The sequence below is a fragment of the Musca domestica genome, unplaced genomic scaffold, assembly GCF_030504385.1.
Source record: "Musca domestica strain aabys unplaced genomic scaffold, Musca_domestica.polishedcontigs.V.1.1 10, whole genome shotgun sequence".
NCBI lineage: Eukaryota > Metazoa > Arthropoda > Insecta > Diptera > Muscidae > Musca > Musca domestica.
Window position 1 is genome coordinate 4,393,401 of NW_026712115.1, and position 6,000 is coordinate 4,399,400.

Sequence of the window (6,000 nt, forward strand, 5' to 3'; positions counted from 1 at the left end):
AGCTCCCATATATATTGTTCATCCGATTTGTTATTTTTGTCCACCGCCGCCGTAATATGCACTCTGCAACAAGATTATTTGGGGAAATCTATCAAATACAGCTCAGAAATACATTTGCTAAATTTTAGCGAGATCGGTTCAGATTTGGATATAACTCCCATATATATTTTTATCCGATTTCAAATTAATTGTGCACAAAATGGGCAATACAAGTCCGAATTTAAAAGATACAAATGCTTGGGCATATTTAGTTCTTTGAACTTTAAATTATAATTATAATCATAGCGTGTATAATTGAATTCTCCCATAAAAACTTTTAAGTGTTATGCGAAGCTCTACTAAATTAGCAAAGTGGTGTGGGGTATCATAAAGTCGGCCCCGCCCGACTTTAATACTTTCTTTACTGGTTAGTTTTAGGTCCATTTCAGCCCCTAAATATTATGCGATCATCTCCAAAAGAAATGGTGTTCTATTCTGATCTTAACCCCACCTCCATTTTCAATTTCGTGAGGATCGGGCCATAATTGCGACATGTAGAGTGATTACAAATTAACATGGTCAGACGGACGGACGAACGAACATACATAGCTAGATCGACTCAGCTCGGCGAGATAGGAAGATTCATATATATTTTCCTATGTGGGAAACCAATACTTCGAGGTGTTACATAATTTTTGGCACAATCAAACTTACTTACAACACATAGTGTTGTAGGGTATACCAACAATTATTTTGGTAAAAAATTTGAACCTTCAAGCAAGTCACCAACGTGAATAAAAATTTCTTTAAACGGGATCGTAATTATTTGTCATAAGATTCGACAATAAGTTTTATAAGACGTCGGTTATATTGCAGAAAACAAAATACGTCTTAATTATTTAATTTATAAAATGTTAAATAAATTAAAACATATATGATAAAATTTTTGAATTTATAAATTTTTAATGTGAAATGTTAACATATTTTGACAGTTTTCTGCAGGAAGGATTACTACCTTTTCGGAACTTCACATGGGCAATTCCAGATAATACGACTTCAGATTCTGGAGTACCATCATATGGGGGATTTAAAAAACAGTGTGCATATACCGACAATTTTGTTCCAGAAAAATTAATTCCATAACGGACTTAAAATACAAAACTCCGCGAACTCCTTTTAGAAATCTTACCAATATTGTCAAAATTTCGAATATCATGAGGTACTTTTATATTGAGGTTTAAGGAAAACGGGGACTTTTATACCAATATTTCTGTCAGAGTGATTGGTATTCATTACGAAGTGCAAATAAATGATATGATGGGGGAGGTACACGATATCGGGGACCGATAAAGGATATGTGAGAGCAGCAATTTTAATAAAAATAAAGAATTAATAGATAATAATAACACTTTTAAAACAGAGGCACTTTATTAAGATCCTCTGAAATTAATTCTTATCATCTGACTATCAATTAAAAATCAATTTATGTGAGTTTAAATATATATAAATTGTAGAGAAATCCAACATCTACATGTATATCATGTATATTTTTAAGTCAATAACATGATTTTTTTATACCCTACAACACTATGTGTTGGGGGTATTATAAGTTTGATTGGGCCAAAAATTATGTAACACCTCGAAATATTGGTTTCCCACATAGGAAAGTATATATGGATCTTCCTAGCTCGCCGAGCTGAGTCGATCTAGCTATGTATGTCCGTCCGTCCGTCTGTCCGTCTGTCCATGTTAATTTGTAATCACTCTACAGGTCGTAATTATGTCCCGATCTTCACGAAATTTAGAATGTAGGTGGGGCTTGGACCAGAATAGAACCCTATTTCTTTTGGAGATGATCGCCAAATGTTTAGGGGTTGAAATGGACCAAATACTAGAAAAATTTCGGATTTTGCAGTAGCTATACAGGTCGCAATTATAGACCAATCGAAATCGAAATTTCGCGTGTAGATAGAGTTTAGGGCGGGGAAGAAGCCTACTAATTTGGGTGGTCATCGGATAATATTTAGCGGGTAAAATAGACCATATCTTTTGCGTTGAAAAAAATCAAAATTTTTCATTAAACCGTGAATATTTTAAATCCCGGCGAAATCACAAAGCCATGGCAAGGTTACTTCTGATCTTTACATTGATGTTAACATCCAACAAATCGGATATATAGCAAAATATGTGCGATATATATATCTATCAAAGAAGATATGCTTGAAAGATCTCTTATATGTGGAAAACGGCTGAACTGATTTCGAAAGTTCTCATTAATTCAGAATGGCCTCTTGGCAGGAAAGAAAAAACGTCTAAAAAAATCGCATAAAAATATCTCTCTAAAGATGAAAATATTGATTTTGTAAAATTTTCTTATATTTTTTTCAATTTTGTCATATTTTTGGCATATTTTCATTTTGAATTAAATATTTGGTAATATTTCTACAGCTAACAAAACTAAGTAGTTAGGATATGAGGATATCATATACAGATCTCATTTATGGCCCGATCCTTACGAAATTTTGCATGGGGATAAGATGAGGGTCAGAATAGAAGCCTACTCTTTTTGGAGATGATCGCCATATATTTAGGGGTTGAAATGGACCAAACAACTGCAAAATTGTCGCCCGATCCTCACGCACATTTAAATGGGGGTTACCACACATTGCAAAAGCCAAGCAGTTTTGGATGGCCATCCAAAAATATTCAATGTGTGAAGGAGTTTGCAACTTTTATAGACAAAATACGAAAATGTCCATTCCAGTGACTTTTTGGAGAATTCACAAATACAGGAAAGAAGATTTCGTTGAAGAATATAGTCAAATGGCTGTATCTCATATAGATGCGTTTCAGTCAAAAACCAATAATAAATGTTAATCTTTTGGCACTTCTGAGAGGTTATAGGTCTTTGGGAAATATTGGTTCTAGATCTAGGAAGACCATTTACGTGCAACATCTACCAATAAATTGGAAATGAGCAAATTAGTTTAAGTCGCTATTATTCGAAAAATAGAGAACGAAACCTGATGGTTTTCTTTTATTATTTGTCACAATATCTTGTGGAATTCTGTCGAGTATTTCGCCTATATAAACTGTATGGTTTATTATAGTGTTGTAGGGTATTCAACGGTCGGCCCCGCTCGACTGTAGCCTTTGCTTACTTGTTTGTTATTGGTAATATTTTTATATACTGATATGAATATCAACAAACACAACTAAGCAGAATACAATATGACATCATAAGTTGCCAAACGCCAAAATGTTTGTTGTATGCATATGTTGTTTAAACATATGAATATAAACGTGTATGTTGCTGAATATATGCAAATGCGTATTGTCATTAGCCCAAATAAACATTGCCCACAGTTAGGTATAATTAATTCCTAATGCATTAACAAAATTATTAATATATCATATATATTGGTTCTTTGTTTACCTAAATTTTGATAGGGTCTGTTTTAGATTTACACAAACTTTCCGTAATCCAGACCATTATATTCCATTCGATTTTCGTTTGCAATTCCTTTTCCCTTCACACTCATTTCATGTTATCCAATAAACAACAACAGTTACTAAAATTAGCTTCATCTAGCAGAGTTCTACGTCAAGCAGTAAACTATGGAAATAATAGTGCTAATGCTGAACATTTGGTTTTCACATCATTAAATCTTAGAGAAAACATATCAACAATAAAATTTCAAATTTTAGTTTACTTTCTTTAGGGTTCAGCTATAACATGCAAAAAAGGGAGCAACAATGCACTTGTGAAAGGCAACTATTACGATACCTAGTGAATACTAAAACAAGTAAGCAAAGGCTATAGTCGTGCGGGGCCGATCATGTGATACCCTACAACACTACAATATGTTCGAAGTCACTTTTGTCCAAATCAATTTTGGAAGATTTCGGTTTTGAAAAAAAAATTGTTCTTAAATTCCGTGTCGATAAGTTTTTAATTGTGGCCTATAGAGCGACTACAAAATTAGAACAAAAAATTGTTTTAATCAATTTGCAGCTCTAAATGTCCATTTAAGAACAAGAGGCTTAAATTTTGACCCCATGAATAATTTCGTGAGGATCGGACGATAATTGCGACATGCATATAATACCCTCAAAACATAGTAATGGGGGGTGTAAACATTTAGAAAGTTTACAATTCAAAATTGTAAGTCAAATTGAAAAAATCGCATGCGATAAAAAATATTATTGGTATATTTTTCCGCGAATTTCTTAGATGTTATCGTTTTCTGGTAAGAGACCATTCCGAATTTATTGGAATTGTGAACATCGGCCCAGCGGTTCTTGATTTATATGCAGAATAAATAAGATCAATTCTTTTACATATGTATTATACCTATTTTGCTATATATCCGATTTCTTGGCTATTAGCATCACTGTAATGGTCAGAAGTGCTCTTTTAATGTATTTGTGATTTGGCTGGGATTGAAAATATTCGCGGTTTAGTGTAAATTTTCCTATTTTCTTACATAAAATTTAGCGTCGCCCAAATTGGTAGGTTTCTGCCCACTCCAAAACTCTAACTCCATGTACATTTTCGCGTCGATTGGTTCATAATTGTGGCCTATAGAGCAAGTGCAAAATAAGGAAATTTTTCTGTGTTTGGTCCATTTTAAACCCTAAATATATTGCGGACATCTATGAAAACAATAGGCCTAGCCCATTTCAGCCTAACCCTACCCTTTTTCGTGAGGATCGGACGATAATTGCAATATGTGTATAATAGCCCCAACCTGTGTTGTAAGGTGAAAAAATATTACAAAATGTACACCTCAATATTATAAGTCAAATTGAAAAAATCGCATGCAATAAAAAATTTGAAAAAATAAAAAATGTCACAAAATACTACAAAATCTATATTAACATCATTATTGGCATTTTACATTTTATTCTTTTATGCCAGGATGACTTTCAGAATTGACAAAATTCGTCAAAATCGGTCCAGCCATTCTTGAGATATAAGCATTATAGCTAATATCCCCTTCCTTTTAATGTTTATACACATTGTATATATTTCGCTATATATATCCGATATATTTACTTTTCGGTATCTACGTAACGGTCAGAATTGACCTGTTCGTCTATTTGTGATTTCGCCGGGACTAAAAATATTTGCGATTTAACGGAAAATTTGACTTTTATATAACACAAATGTTATAGTCTATTTCACCCACTAAATATTACCCGATGACCATCAGAATTGGAAGGCTTATGCCCAGGCCGAAGCTCTAGCCCCATGCTGTTTCCGCGTCGATTGGTCCATAATTGCGACCTGTAGAGCAACTGCAAAATCAGGAATTTTTTCAGTTTTTAGTCCATTTCGACCCCTAAATATTATGCGATCATCTCCAAAATAGGGTTCTATTCTGACCCTAGCCCCACCTCCATTCTAAATTTCGTGAAGATCGGGATATAATTGCGAACTGTAGAGTGGTTACAAATTAACATGGACAGACGGACGGACGGACATACATAGCTAGATCGACTCAGCTCGGCGGGATAGGAAGATCCATATATACATTCCTATGTGGGAAACCAATATTTCGTGGTGTTACATAATTTTTGGCCCAATCAAACTTATAATACCCCCAACACATAGTGTTGTAGAGTATAATGAATATAAATGAGGCCGAAAGTGAAAAATAAAACCGACATTTAGTTCGACCGGGTTAACGTTTTTATACCAACATGTGAAAACTTGGATTATCGTAAAATCAGTTGTCTTAAAATCCCTTAAATTGGACTTGATTATATTTAGTTGTAAAATAAGGATATTTGCCGGGAACTATTATAAAAAATGCGCATTATGTATAAACAGCTTTATATAAACATTCATGTGAAGAAAGTGTGCACCCAATGATAACTCAAACTTTTGGAATTTTCCATTTTATGTGGATCATAGTGGAGAATATATATATTTTTGTTTTAAATGTCGAGATATCTTATTTGATTTATGTTATGTTTGAGAACTAATCAATATCGACCCTTATCTTCAATCCCACA